The following is a 16,390-nucleotide window of genomic DNA, read 5'->3' as shown; positions in this document are numbered from 1 at the left end:
CAGCTATATATTTCCTCTCCAGCATGGCTTCATGCCCAAAAGATCCACAGTTACAAACCTTATGTGTCTATTATCTGTTATATCTCCGGCTCTTTCATCCAAAGAGAAAAGCCAAATTGACGCCATATATACCGATATGAAAGCAGCTTTTGATAGCATTCCAATCAATCTCCTGTTAGCTAAGCTTAAGAAACTTGGCTTCGGAGGTTACCTTTTAGATTGGCTCAGATCTTACCTTTCTGGCCGTTCCTACAAAGTGCGTGTCTGCGATAGTTTCTCCGAAACATTCGCAGGTCTCTCTGGCGTACCTCAAGGAAGCGTGCTCAGTCCTTTGCTTTTTATACTGTTTGTCAACGATTGTTTATCTGTGCTCCCTCAAAATAGCTGTCTTCTCTACGCCGATGATGTAAAAATCTTTTTACCTGTTGCCTCATCTCATGACTGTAATGTCCTCCAGCATGTGGTGGACAAATTTTCTGATTGGTGTTGCCTCAATGGTCTCCGTTTATGTCCTCAAAAATACTCTGTTATATCGTTTGGTCGTTCATCCCACAAAGTTCTCTGGAATTACTACATTTGTGGCTCTCAACTTGTTCGCGTCTCATCATTGAAGGATCTCGGTGTATGGTTGGACGAAAAAATACTGTTCAATGAACATGTCGAATTTGTCCTAAAAAAAGCCAACAAACCTCTTGGATTAATCCTTCGTTTATCATCCGAGATAAGAGATCCAATGTGCCTTAAGTCCTTGTACTGCTGTTGGGTCCGTCCCACTCTTGAATACACAGCAGTTGTTTGGTCTCCACCCGGTATCACTGCCATGGCAAGGCTAGAGAAAATCCAACGAAAATTTACCCGTATTGCCATTCGTCGCTTCCTTCCCGATCAGTCGTCTATTCCTCCATATCATGTCCGTTGTCGCCTGCTTAGTTTGGAACCTATCCAGGTCAGACATTATATCATCCAGTCCCTTTTTGTTGCCAATCTTCTCTCCTCTGATCTTGATTCCCCATCTCTCTTGTCGCGTATACCCCTTTATGTTCCGTCTCGACCCTTACGCCCCAGAGCTCCCCTCTACATAGAATTTCGCCGAACCCGTTACGGCCAAAATGACCCACTCCTACGAGCATTCGCCACCTTCAACGAACACTCCGATCTCTTCGACTACCATATCCCACCCTCCCGTTTCCGCTCCCTCCTTCGCAACACTATCACACTTCCCACTCCATAATTCGTTAACCCGTACATTCCTTCCTCTCCTTAGTTTTTAAGCAACATATTGTTAAGCCTTAGGCGGATAATTTAATGAAATAAATAAAATAAATAAAACCGTTTTAAATCGTGTAAAGGTGGATCTTGCCTCTGGTTTGGATAAAGTGAGATACAAGTTGGCACCAACTGCTACAACACATACGTGTAACGACCGTTCTTCACAGCCCGAAACTGACTTGTGTTAGTCATTTGTGCAAATTAATTGCTCAATTCGCAACACTATTCATGAAACGCGCCCGTCAGGCTTGGATGTTAGCTTGTCAGCCAGGTTTTGGAAACATCGGTTGAAATTAATTTGTATTTACACTTTCATTAGTGTACCGTACGCGTGTGTGTGTGGATTTTGAAAACATGTGATTGGGACAAGTGTTAATGGGTAAGAGCGCTTGTCACATGTTTGGTATGGTTTAAGCTTCTTGCCTGAAAAGTGACTAGAGTTGCACGTTAATGAAATGTTTCATTTGATAGAAATGCTCAAACCACAGGCGAGGATTGTGCGATATGAATCAATTCAGAGGACATATTCAAACTTTATTGCGTGGACTGTATGGCTTTGACGTCAGCGTGTTTTATCTTTACTTTTTTCTCAGTTTGTTTGTTAATCCTCCTGACGGTTAGAATCTTCCAAGATTTTGAAATTTAAAAAGCGCAACACGATGCATCGAGGAAACCCTTCTTAAAACCAGATAATCTTTGATGAAACAGCAATTATACTAAAAGGGCTCACTAGATATCACATTTCCTTTCTAGCAGAGACAAACAAGAAACACAAGAAAAGGAGCAACTTGTGATAGTTAGTGGGAGTAAGAGAGCGAGAGAAAGAGAAAACAACCTAAACCCGGCTTTCGTGGGTTAAAACACAGTCCATCGAATTGACTACATTACTATTCCACGTGCAGACGCTTTCATCCTTCTCCCGGGAGATACCGAAAATCACTTTCCCTTGTTCATCAATAGCCGCCGGGATGGGGTGGCCTCAAACGCGTTATGTTGATAGGTGGGTCGATTGTGAGCCATTTGTTAGTTGCTTCACCAACACTCTGTTAATTCTGAATGCAAGGATGGCAAAGAAGTCTCAAGGGATTCAAGGGAAAAGTTGTTTTGGATTTGAGCACGCAAAAACAACATGTTTCCAGCGCTCGATGGGGATTATCAAACAGTGTTTCCAGTCCATCTGTGAGCTGAATTGAGCTGTGGGAATTGCCGTGGGATTGTGGAGACGGTGTGGGCCGTGCGTGCTGACGAAAGGGATGTGCTAATCAAATACTAAGTGATACGATTGATGCTCCCGAAAATTGATCGTTCGTTTGTGCCTCCTTCTGAAGGTGTCATTATCGGAAGAGCAACTGCCTCATTACTATAAAGGAAAGAAAAACCAATAATCTAAACCATCAACAACTGAAAACTGTTGATTTGAGATGGAAATTTGCAGGAAGAAGATTTATGAATTTAAGAATATGGAAAGCATTTGTAAATCAAGCATGTAGTGTGGTTCTAGTAAGAGACAACACTAGCTGTTATCTATGGTTTGTATACCTGCTATCTACTTCGTAAGATATACATTCAAACGAATAGGCACGAATGTTTTGATAGTTATCAAATTTCTCACATGTATAGAAGGTTCTGGAGAATGTTGGCATACACAGGAAATGGTACTATTTGCACCATCACTTAACTATATTTAGTTCGGCATCGACTGGGGAGGAATTAACATCCGCAGTTGTTAAACTTAATAATCTTTCCTGAAATGGACGGTCGTTTCCGCACCGGAGGGCACACGTTTGGTACACTCGAGCTGGCAAATATTCTACGACAATGTTCAATGCTCTTGTTCACTCTGTCTTAATAACTGCCTGTAAGAGAACCGTTTGAGACGGGGAAAGGGGATTAGCTCATGCAGTGAACGGTCTGGTTTCCAGTTGAAGCATGGACGACCAGGTGAGATGAGTGGTTATACATTTTGACGTGACGTGACTAATGATGTGAAATTCGCCCAACCGGAAAATGGTCATCGGTGATGTTATGCCAGAGATGTAATACTCAAACTGCTGTGGAGAAACTGTTTAAATTATGCATCTAAAATATATGAGATAATAGTAAAATTTCTTAACTTTTAATGATTAAAGGTCTGATGATTGATTAATAAACGCTGGGCAAAATTATCCATTTAAAATTTTACTAAGAAAATTTACTTTTAAGCTAAACAATCTTTAAACTGAATAAATTGTAGGTTTAATATACTACAGAATATACATTTTGGATAGTGATAGCGATTAATTGAACTGAATGAAATACAAAACACCACCTGCAATCGAAAAGAGTGGATTTCTTTACAAAACTTAAATATCAAAAGCTCTACAGTAAGCTTCAATAACTATTCATGTTTTGCTATTTTAATGTTCTCCCGCAGTAAGATATGACATAATTATCAACCGTCTTCAATATGGCCAGTGGAAACTTTATTGAATAGATAGCTTAAGCAAACGACTCTCGGCATGAAGTGGATCTAAGAAACTCAAAAGGGCAATGATGACTCTTTTACATTTCGTAATAGGAAAGAAAATACCGCAATGAGTAAACTCACAACCCAAAAGGAATGGGCAATGTCACAAGAATTGGAGGCATTAATTTGCCAGCTTAGTATACCGGTATTTGGAAGGCACTGAGTGGGGCTCTTTTCAATGTTTACTGTAATTGGTACAGAGCACCACTTGACAATAGTGCTTCCGGGACGGGACTGGCTTGGCCCACATTTACGATCCACAGAACTATGAACTGCGCATCCGTGAGGAAGTATCCGAGACCCTTTTGACGCCCATTAGTGTGTAATGAGGTTTCTACTACCGATGGAGGGAAGGTGTGAGGCGAGTGAGTCATTTTTACGGTGTAAGCTTTTACTGTGCTAAGTGTTTTGAGCAACGGTTTCTTTTAATAGAGATTTAAAATAGAGAAAGGTGTTTATTAAACATTTATGGTTAAATGATGGTGCATATTTTTTGTTAGTTTGCCTTCCCACATTACTATAATGCTATTGATTCCCGAAAAAAGAGTATAATGGTTCAATACTGTCTTTTTCTCAACAAAACTACACGTAAAGACCACACAATATACAGCATGCCTTTCCTTTGCCACCGCAAACAAGAAAACATGGTCACGTTTACGATGTTCTGCTTTTCATCTTCAACACAATACAATCAAAATGGTCTTCAATATTTCCTGCTTGTCCAACACAATGTTCACGCATGAGCTTCGGGGGTTTGGCGTGGGCTTTCTTTGGATCCAGTGAAAACCAAATCACAATAGCTGGCATATGTGAAAGCCAAAAGTTTCCGCAATCTGTTGTACGATTAAGACGGAAACGCACGCCACTATGTTTCTATTAAACAAGAGTGGGGTAATGTGTCCCTATCAGAGAAGCGTACAATAGTTTCTTTTTCTTACTTTTCTTTTTTATAACCCCACCGAACCATGCACGCTTCCGGGAGTTGTGGACAATTCCGGGCGAATGTTGATTGATTTCGGCGAATCTGATTATTTGCTATTCTTGTTTCATTTCAGTGAGGCCCTATTGTGTGTTATTGTTAATGCCAGGGAGCAGGATTAGTAGTTTGTTAGAGTTATAAATGTGGCGAGTATTGGCATATGCTTATTTGTCGGATAAAATAATAACTACAACGCCCGTGAAAGTCATATTTTGTGATAAATTAACAATACTATTGCTACAGATCGCAATTTGTTTTTTTGACAGCAAACAAATGGCGTTGTTCTTTTCGCATTGTTAAAGTATCTAATTTCCTTTTCAATTTGCATCGCCGCTGCTAACTCCAGCAGAACAATGAAACAAACGCAGGTTGTTATGTGTCTCTGCTGCTTTTTTGTACTCACATCTTTTCATGGTTCGGTAATCGTTTTGTAGCAATATGCCTGCAACGCGAGGAAAAACGCGACCAAAGAACCAACCCGCAACTCATGTATACGCGACACGGTACACGCTGAAATTAATGTTCGAAAATGTGTGTAATGGTGTTGCTGCCGTTGCTGCTGCTGCTTTCTCTCGACAGATGACAGAAGTTGTGCTGTCTCGTTTTGTAATGGTGCGCAGGAAGCGACCGACAATTCGTAAACAGGTTACCACAGAGCCACAGCAGTAGCAGCAAACGGGAAGTTTTGCGTCACCGTTGGATGACGTCTGATGAACGGCGACAAAATTGTGCGTGTAAAGCGGAAGCTGCAACACCCCCGAGCACTGTTTCGGAGCTGGAAGTGTTGCGAAGCGAAATCAGATAAACCAACAATCTCCTACCGGCTGTTTGGTGTGTGTCATGTCGTTCTTAGATTAAGCCAGAAAAGAGGGCATAGGGTCGTTTTCGAAGGCATAGAATAGGAGCGTTTGCATCAGAACATTTACGGCAAGATTCCTGTGAGCAAGTGACAGGTAGCATTTGAAGTTTAGCCTGCAGTTGAATAGTTTGATAGAAAAACAGTTGCTCAATCAACATTTCTGTAGATATTCCCAGTACTTAATGCGCACAGCGTCGAAGATTCTTCAATTTGGTCGGCACGATTCCAATTGCCACTTGAGCTGATCGAAACATTCGCCTTCATAATTCAATGTTTTATGCTGATTGCTCGAACGGAACTGAAACAACGTACTGTTTTCTCGTTCATCGATGATCCTTTCAAAGGATCCAAGGAGGGAGGCTAAGCGCCGTTTGTAATTGCCTAGGCAAGCGCATTTCTGAACGATTAAGCGAAATTTGCCATTTGCCAAACGATACACAGCTACATTTACGCGGCAGCGTCTCGAGTGTCTTTGATGTGGGTGTGATTGCTTCCGAGAATAAGGAGGCCTTGAATTTTGGGATGAATAGATCGTTTCTTGTTCCTTCGTGTTGGTATTGGAGACGTTGCTCCACAAGCACAACAGCGAAATATATCTTACGCTTCGTGATTTGATAGAATAAAATAATTTCGCTCTCTTGATCAAGTATCTAAAGATTTGATTGTGTTCATAAATAGTTTCCTTGTATAAAATTCACTTGATGTTTACAGTAGTGGACGGAAAATAAAGAATTCAAGGTTTAAATAAACATAATATTTACTTAAGGTCTAATTCTACCAAAGAAACTCAATACCATCATGATCAAGGAAAAGATAAACTAATTTTGATTAAGCAATTATTGAAATTATTGACACTACGTTTTGAATTAAGACTATTACAAACAGTACAAACATCATACCAAGAGAGAGCAAATTTGATAACCACGCGGAAACGTTCAACGGGATCCACTGTATCTAGACAATAATCGTACCATACAAAAATCACCTTCTCTGGTTGATTTTTCGCACACGCCACCAATATTTGCAGTGAAATTGATACATTTCTGCTTCACAGCATTATTGGGATGCACGTGGTAAGAACAGAAATAAATTGAATAATCAAGCCACCGCTGGTGACCAACCGACTGTATAACGTTACTGGTGGTGACGGTTTCCATCCTTCCAAACCGGAGGAAGCTGCTAGGTGGGCCGGACATGTGTGTATGACACTTGTATTTTTCCATGACACGGCAGATTCATGTGGAAAATCTGTGAAGCCCATTACAATGAGATGAAATAAATGCGCGTGTGAGAGCGTGAAATTGTAACAATGTGCGCTCATCAGTTCATAATGGTAGTTTTTTGCATTGTTTATCGCCACAGTGAAATTTATAAAGCAGAAGAGCCGACTGTTGTGGATGATATTGTATCGAAAATGGAAAAAAGTAATCGATATGCATCATCCTTATTCTTTGAGCTGGATTTTAAATTCTTCTTCTCAAAACTTTTCGCTTTTCCGCGTAACTCGCCATGCATCAATGTTCACCGATAAGTGTGCCGATATTCTGCAAATTCTTCTTTGAATCACTTTTCACCCTGCGTTAGGATGTTATTTGAATAATTAATTGAAAGCCACCTGGTGGCCACGCAACTCTCTACGCTTGATGCAGTCACCGTTCTGGAGCACGAAGAACCTGCGTAGTTGGTTTAATTATTCGACGGCACATCATTTATGCATCGCCAGTCCTCGCCCTTGTCGTGGTTAACGATGAAGTGCTTGTAAACTTCTTGAACACCGAGCGGTTTTGAATGAAAATCAATTCTCGGGCACGGGACAGGACATCAATTGAACGCAAGCTGTTGAGGGTTTGATAGAAGTTATAGCGAGAAGCTTTCAATTTTCCTCTGAAACCGTCAATTGACATTCAAACCTATGATGTTTGTGCCTTTTTGTGCTTACAACCCACTACGAATCCAAAAACCATCGAAGGAGGTGGGTTGTTGGGTGTCCTTACATCTTTCCCATTGACGAGAACGGAATCAAGGTGAATTGCACTACATACCGTTGAGGTTGTACGAATCAAAGGTACGGTTCAAGTCGTTGAAGTCGTTGTTCAAGATGGACAGAGCAAAGGAAAATGACCTGTACAGCGCTGAGACAATGATTGCCGACGTCGTTTGGTCCACGATGTGTATCTCCTTATGGAATGTTTGCTTCTAGGGTTCGGTTTACGTGTGGTCTGCACAATTCAATGCCGATGACATAATCAGAAATTTTCACCAGGAAATAATTTGCCCGTTACATTTCGTTGAAAAACAGCACATCGGAATAGTTATTAATCGATGTACTAACAATCATGTTTTTCTTGTGCTTGTGAGTGTTTTCAAATACCATTGCGAAGTGCGTTGGGAGTTCAGAAAAGCTTTTCTTGATAACGAAATTACGAATCATTACATTTCTATGCATCAGTGTGTTGTTCTTGAGTTTTTCAGCCTTTGTCACAAAAAAGCTCGGTACATGAGAGATAGCCAAAACATATCTGTTTTTTTTTTTTGCTCTAGAATTTAAGATCATAAAGCGAACATCAAACGCTCATCTTTCGCTCTAATACATATCTGACCGGTGGCATTTGGAATTTGTTACCAACATCATTCTGGTTCATCTTCACGAGGTGAGCATTATACATCCCCGTGGGGGATCTACTGCCACCTAAGAAACTATAGTTGCGATGGTATAAACAAGCTCAATGTGCGCTCTAAGCGTTTGTCGGGGACGATAAAAGAATGAAGCATAAAATGAATAGATAAGGACAGGATTGCTGCCCTGCTGGGAAAAAGATTTTCCCTATCCTCGGGGTTCAGTCACATAAAAATGATTCCGCTATGAACTGTTGGGTGAGGCAAGCACCATCGCTGGAAGGATAAATGTCCGCGAAAACATGAAAGTAGTGTGCGAGCTGTGGCTACAGAGTTTAAACCAGCTAATGCCACTGATCCCCGTTCACTCCACGGGATACATGTGGAGATTTCGTTGCGTTGCAGCACTCGGTTCGGAATGAACTGGTTGGTAAAGTTATTGGAATGGCATTATGCGTCAGCGTGGAGGAGGTGAATGCTCATCGTACTCGGTGGCACAACATAATCTGTGTGTTTGGTAAAATATATAATGTTCCGTGCTAGTGACGGCTTTGTTGGGCGTTGATGGTATCTTGCGCCGGTAGCCTTGGGCCAATGTGCATACGAGTTAATAATGCTGTTGGTACTTTCCATGACACTATCGCTAATTTAATACGACCTCTTGTAGGGAGAGCCTTACGAAGCGAGGGGAGATTTAATGACAGTTTGATAAATCGCATCAGTAATAACCTAGAGTGAACTGAATAGGGAAAGCTTAACCATAAGCCTTGATTCTATCTAAAACATTATCAGCTCGATACATGACATGTTTGAAAATTATGTTGAAGCTCATTATCGACAGGAATGATAAAAGGTCGACTGATACGTTGAAACTTAAATATTGTTGGAAGTTTTTCCTGTAATATTAAGCATGGACGAGGTTTTTTATACCTTCTTTAACGATCTTTTTTTTAACTGACTTTTTCGGTTGAATGCAAATGAAAATCCTTGCAATCATGCTTTGTTAAAATCTTTGGAATTACATATAATTTTTAGGGTTCAGATCAAGTCATTCAAAAGCTGTCTATAAACATGTTCAATTCATGATTTGGTGATATTATTTTGAATTTTTAAGCAAAATGACTGAAGCGTGTCTTGTAATTGTCAAATTTAGTTCTTTATATTCAATTTCATTACATTTGTTTCTTAAAATGCTAAAAAGTTGCTTATTAAAATAGACGCTTCTACTTATTTTCGATCGAACAACTTTTCCCACACCGTAATACGTACGTAATACTCAATTCTACTCATCGAAACGCATCAGCTGATAATGGATTGGGACATGACAAAGAGACAAGAACAGGAACAAGTTCTACCCACACACAAAGAACAAAACAAAAAATCAAATCAAAACACCCTAACCTCGAAACGTAAACGTATATTGTCCGTTTTGCTAGTTTTGAATGAACCGTACGGTTGTGTTGGTGTGACAATGAAAACTCTCTCCCTCAGATGGCTCAGTGAGTGCCCCGAAAGCTTCTTCGTTCGGTTAGGGTAAGTCACTCAGCTCAGCTTGAATCAACGAAGTCAACCCCATGGGCAAATGAAACGAAACAGTATCTCAGTAGCTCGGTGACTAGCGTTGACGGTAGTTGACAGGAAATGGCTGTCCATGCGTGCATGCTAGCGTGAAGTGACGGTGGGAGGTGTTTTCGACTTTTCTCGTTCCGTCGAAAATCGTATCAAAGAGAGGTGTTGCAATCAGTGTTTTCTTCTCAATCAGTCGCCGGAAAGATCACTTAAATCGTTGCTGGTAGATGGTGTAGCCTTCGTCGCTTGAATATTGGATGATTATTCCTTAGCTGGTGCGCTAGTGACCTTCGTAGGCAGACGTGTTTTAACGGCTCGAAGGTAGAAATGTACGAGTGTGTTGAGAAAAGAGGCTCTCCAATACATTCGTTTTGCTTGCAGAGTGTCATGCAGGTTCTTCTTTAGTTGCCTGTGAAGCGGACGGAGTGAAGCGACCGTGATACAATATTTGACAGTCGTCGTGCTTTTTATTTTTTAGTTGCTCTCAACCATTGCAAGAAGAATGATGTTTGATACATGAAGAAAGGCAAGACGCAGCATGAAATTAAAAGGAAAAGTCTTGAGAAAAGAATAAAGTGTCCTTAACAGAATCATACATCAGAGATGCTGTTGGACGGCAGAAGTGTTCGTTCACACCTGTACAATGGCATGCCAAATGGTTGCTCGGTTAAGCCTTAGTTGGTGAAACATAAATTACTTACACACAAGTGGCACCTTTCCGCCATCGGGTTGGCATTAATCGTTAATTGCTCGGAATGAAGTGCAGTGCATTTGGCTCTGTGTGTGTTTGGCGCAAAAAGTTGTTGCGCTTGGAATGTTTGGTAAAGCGATTTGAAATTCTTCACGACCCACCCATGATGATGATGATGATGATGATGATGATGATGATGATGTACGCAACGCAGTGGAATAAAACGCATGCAGATCTGTACTCACGTCGACGCGGGTATGTGTGTTAGTGTGATCGTTGAGAGATGCCATTGGAATGTGGAATGTGTGAGACCGGTTTAATGGAATTAGAAAGCAATTTTCCAACCCGTTCCGTTGTACTGCAGTGTTTGATTTTCGAGGTTGTAGTGGTTGCGTGACGCATACGTTGCTGAGGTGCCTTGTGAATGGGGCAAGTCCGGTTAGGTGTGATTTCTTTTTCCGGAGTGCTGTACGCTTCGTAAAACGTGACCCGTACGTGGAGGAGATCAAATGTGTCTGTGAAGCATAGAGTGTAGAAGTGTGTGTTGTTTTATTTCAGAAATTGTGTCCCGTTTGAGCTTGCCGCTGAGCAGATGGGATCCGACGCATAAAACCCGCATCTCCGGGTATGACACCTAAAGTGTTGTGAAAGAAATCCTGTATCCGACTATATGGTTTATGCAGTCCGGCAACTGAAATGCGGTCCAGAAAAAAAAGAAGAGCAAAATACGAAGCGATAAATAAATAAACAAGTGTTCCCAGAAAATCTTTTCCAACTCGGGTGGCGAGCATTCGTGTGTTGAATATCGGTTTCAGCTTATCGATAGATAATGTAGAATACTAAGTGTGTGTTTGTGTGACAGTATGTGTACTCCGGATATTGTTTGTATGAGCCAACGCCAGACCACGCTCTCTACGCTAGGGAGGCGTAAAATTATACCAACACTGTCTTCCCCATGCCTCGATTGTATGCTCAAACCATTTCCTTTCCTTTCGTTTTACAGTATTTTTCGCTACGTGGTGGTTTGGGGGAGATTGTGGTTTTGTGTTTCTTGTTGGTGTTAAACCTTGGAGCTTTGGATGCATCAGTGTGTGGTGGCGTCTCACCGACAGTGTCTGTTACGGTAATTGACAATTTGTGTTGCGGTCAGCAGAAGCAGAGCCTGTGAATTGCGATCGCAAAACCACGCAAAGGAACAACCGTGAACATTATGCGGTTGTGGTAATATCACGTCAATTGCGTTGCGTTTTATTGGATACATTTTGTGAATATGAATTTATAAAATAGCGGCCGACACAAACACTGCCAAATCTGGATAAAACAAAAAAAGAGGTATATACTACAGGTACGTAGATGGAGCATAATCTGAATGAAAGGTTCACCACGGGTTGCATGTTTTATTTTTTTATACTTTTATTATTTGCAAAAATTAACTTACTACCTCCTCCACATGTTTTGTTTGTTTGCATTTATTGTATCATTTGTGGTGTAATTTCATTCAATACATTAAATTTTTCTACTCCTTACAACAAAATCATCAAATACAGCTTTTGTTACGCTATTAGTGCGTGTTAATCAACCTTTTCAAGTGAATAATTGTGTCAATAGGTTGAACAGATTGAAAAGGAAACAGAACTTTTGAATCTCTTTGTATGCTCTGTTTATTTTAATTGTTTGTTTCAATAACACAGAATACAAATGAGTTTGGCTTCCATTTTCCAGATAATGCGTTTCGTCCTGTTTATAATAATGATTTTCATGTGTGAAAAAATCAAACGTACAAGGATATTGTTGCTTCAACCAACCAGCTTAACATTTTTTCATGTTTCCTGCTTTCCATAAACCCATACAAGCTGTGGGACTTGCCCTAGCGGCAGTTTATGCAGGAAATTATATTTCCCCTGCCACCGCTACAGACGAAACGTTAAAACCGCATTTTCACCTCCGGTTTTCCGGTGATCTTTTGGGAGTCTGCTTTTCCGGCTCACGGCTTTACAGGTTAACCTCGGCCGGGTTGCGCACGGTTTCATAAATATTTATCGAAATGCTCATGCTGTGGCGCAAGGTGCAGTGTGAAACCATAAAACAGCATAAAAATGGTGAAATAGTCAAGCATCTCGTGGGACAGCAGCTTGGAACTGTAAAGTTATGAGCAGCTTTATTTTTGGTTATTTTTTAGGAGAGAAACTGGCAAAGTTTGAACACCAGCGTACGTGAAGGGATTAGTTGACGAGTTTTAGAAGCACTCAATGGGTTATTTTTACTAAACAAAAATGCATATACAGTTAAATTAAAAATTTACGGGCCGAAATTGAAACGGAAATGTGGCAGTGCTTGAGAAGTTTAGTTTTTTTTACTGAAAGATTTGGATATTTTGCTGCAAAATAACCTTAACTAAACCGAATGGGTTACATCCAGATGTTGATTTCTAACATACAAATGCTCGATTATTTTAGTCTTTGAAAAAAATGGTTATAAGCGACATTTTGCATAAGCTTTATTTCACATTCAAAAATGATATTTTGAAGGATCATCCACTAACCAAGCATTCGAAGGTTTGAGTGGAACAGAATCTGTTAAGTTTATAATTCTTGTTTATCCAGTTTTCCTTACATGATGTGTGTAAGTGAGTTTTCACGAATGTTTGCAAATTGACTCAAGCTCAACATATTCTTCGCTGAATGTTGTCATCAGTAGAGAGGTGGTGCGTTGCTTGCTTCTTCTTCTTCTATTTAGTGTTCTGATCTACGCGGATATGCCGGCCTATACAGGCTTTCGAGACAAAATGCATTACCACGCAGCCGGATCAATCCTTACTACGGGGGACGGTCCGTTCTGGGATTGAACCCATGACCCAATGACGGTTACGTTATTGAGTCGTTTGAGTTGACGATTGTACCACGGGACCGCCCCTTACCTTGCTTCTACATTTGCTGGATATGAAAAGATTCAATATCCGGGGACAAATCTGCATTAAGCAGATGTGTCAGATTAAATTTTCGTCTTGACGGTGAGATGAGCCGGTTCTGATGTCCCAACCAACCAAACCGAGCTCTTTCGAAGCAAATCCTTCGTGATGAGCGAGAAAGCATGTAACGCATCTCACGTGTTGCCATGCGAACAGCTGCGCGTGTAGATGTGTGAGTGCGCGGAGAAATATTGATGGATGACGAATGGAGGAAGGGGAGGAGCTTCACTCTGTCGAAGCATCTGAAGAGGGGCCGAACGCTCTCTTCACGTTTTGCGAAGAATCAGTTTAACTCAAACGCTTGGCAAAGAGCATATACTACTTTGAGGCACTAAATATTTCAGGCAATGGAGTCGTGGTCTATTAGCATTAGTATAAATTATTTCCCTTGCCCCATTTATGAATTAATTTAAAGGAATAACCATTAATCTGAGTAAAATGTCAAAAGTCACTTTTAGCGAAAAACTTTTTCCAAATGTGTTTTGAAATTCTGAATCGATCTTGTAAAGACGGTTTTTTCATACAATGCGTACTTTTTAAGATATTTGAAAAAGTACGGTTCATAGAGTGCGCGGATGATATACTAGCAATGCTAATACAATGAAATGCTAGTCCACTCTATCAAATTTCCAGCTGAGCGATTTTTTCTGTCTACGCTAGAACCGCTCCATTATTATTGCGCCTTTTACGTCCTTATGCGCGAATTAGCAAATAGTTAAAGTGTTAGGCCCGCTTGTGTTGAACAGTAGATCCACCAAGTACCATGTTTCAACTCTCTGATTAAATGTCACGTAATAAATAAATCTAATATGTCTCCTTCCAATTACATTTAAACACATAATCACTGCACATAAGGTAGGAAGATAGATCAGAGGAGGAGGAGGAGGGAGGGGCTATAAATACGTACGTAAATAAATAGGGGACAGGGCGAGCGTGTGAGCGAACGCGCGGGGCAGCAAACGAGAGAATTTTTTATTTCTCTTTTGTAACATTTCGGCTAAACACCCGAGCTTAACTTCGGAAGGAGCTGCCTATCAAAATGATACACCTTCGGTAGAGAACTTCTTTCGAAGCTATATCAAAGCAAATTTACTACGAAAGAGCACGGTTTGGTTGGTTGGGGTGCGTCTGTTTGTGTTATCCATGCGTGTGATTATATTGGCATTAAACGAGAAAACAAAATCCTTTCTAATGTAGTGAGATTGTTCATTCGGGGACCGAAGGTAAGTAACATGTCGGGGGAATTGTTTGCGACTTTGATTTTAAAAGCAACCAGGCGTCTCCATTAAACGAGCTTTTTACACAAACGACTGGGCGGCTCCACTATACCGGTTTGGGACATTTTTTTTTTTGTTTTCTTTGGCTCAACAACCGATGTCGGTCAAGGCCTGCCTGTACCCACTTGTGGGCTTGGCTTTCAGTGACTAATTGATTCCCCCCCATAGCAGGATAGTCAATCCTACTTATGGCGGCACGGTCTGTTTGGGGATTGAACCCATGACGGGCATGTTGTTAAGTCGTACGAGTTGACGACTGTACTACGAGACCGGCTTAACCGGGTTTGGGACATACAAAATAGGAAACATAAGAATGGTTTTGTATAATTTTCAGATTGCTATCCTAATCATATTCTACGTTCTACACTTAATAAAACTACTCTATACCTGTTCTGAAAAGAGAAAAGGTGAGGTATACCTTCACAAATAAAGTTTCTGTTGAAACCCCGTTTTGTCCGTAATCGTGGAAAATACTTACAAGCAAACAGCATAGTGGAGTGAACTACACCATCTATACTTCTCAATATGGGTCACCATGGAACAGTTTTCTCGCTCGAAGCAGTATTATTATTTCCCCCTTTCGATGTTATTCGGACTCTCAATTCTCTCGCTCCGAAACAGTCTGGCAGTGGAAAAGCAAAGCGATAATTCCATGAAATAGCAAAATGAAATTTGCCAATACTATCGCGTACCAAGCAACAAGGACTAGTGGCAGAAAGCTTAAAGAGTGTGTTTTTGTCACCTCGCTCTTTCTCTCCCTTTTCGTTCATTTGCCCTGATGCTGGACTTTCATACTGTCCGGACATGGCTTCATCCACTGGGTTCCATTTCTGGCAGAATAAAGAAGCAGCAAAACTCAACAAACCATGAATAATGTGTCGGTAGTTGGAATCGGTGGTTAAGCTTACTACGGCAGCCGTTATCCGGTTATTGGACACCAGGGCACACATTTTTCCGCACGCTCTCAAGGTCGTGTTAATATTAATAGCGCGTCCAAAAATTGAGTCATGCGGAAAAGCGTCAAATTTCGTGCCTTGACCAAATTGCAAAAGATTGCAAAGAGAATGAAAGGCCACAACGGAAACAAAAAGACTACACAAAAATGCTGTAAGGCTGCTGATGGATGAAACGAGTGTTCATGCCTTCCCGATACGTTTCCGTGATCGGACGCATAAACTGTGGTCGTTACGTTTTGACGAGTCTATTCGTCGCACCAACGGTGCACATAGCTGGTGACATATTTTCGACCTCTCCGTTGATGAATGACATTCCGAACAGGCTCGAAACGATACCGGGCAACACGTTGTGCGAATGAGACTAGCGGTTGGCTTAACGGCTTAAGCTACAAAAATGTGTCACTAACAAACGACTAGCGGATTCACAGCTGTCCCGAGCTAACTAGGTATGCAGATATGAGGAATGGACAAAAACTGACACCAGCTAAAGGTTCACGTAAAACATTTGTCGTAGGACATTTGTGAATGAGAGGCTTTTCATCTAAAACGTTGAGCGCTAGTGTCGAGTGAAAACTCGAGATCCGACCACTAACGTCTGTGTCAGTGTGCATGTAGGCTTACGGTCAACATAGGAGTAGAGGAGAAAAAAATACACCAAACAGAAGCCATGTGAAAATCGATAAAAAGGATGTTCTCGTTT

The 16,390-nt window shown here is 41.0% G+C and overlaps 1 protein-coding gene across 5 annotated transcripts in view; it reads left to right on the top strand.

Annotated features, from left to right (window-relative positions):
* Positions 1-9,849: 9,849 nt before the first annotated feature.
* LOC120904261 (zwei Ig domain protein zig-8-like) overlaps positions 9,850-16,390 on the top strand; it is a 40,870-nt gene continuing 34,329 nt past the window's right edge. For 2 of the 5 annotated variants that reach the window (XM_040314132.1, XM_040314128.1), the window contains exons 1-2: positions 9,856-10,119; positions 11,493-11,834. The gene's annotated coding sequence lies outside the window, so the exon portion shown is untranslated. Of the gene's footprint in view, positions 10,120-11,492; positions 11,835-16,390 lie in introns of all 5 variants that reach the window. The other 3 variants (XM_040314129.1, XM_040314130.1, XM_040314131.1) reach the window with 3 other exon arrangements.

This window comes from Anopheles arabiensis, chromosome 3 (genome assembly GCF_016920715.1).
Source record: "Anopheles arabiensis isolate DONGOLA chromosome 3, AaraD3, whole genome shotgun sequence".
Lineage (NCBI taxonomy): Eukaryota > Metazoa > Arthropoda > Insecta > Diptera > Culicidae > Anopheles > Anopheles arabiensis.
This window is presented reverse-complemented; position numbering and strand designations above follow the sequence as displayed.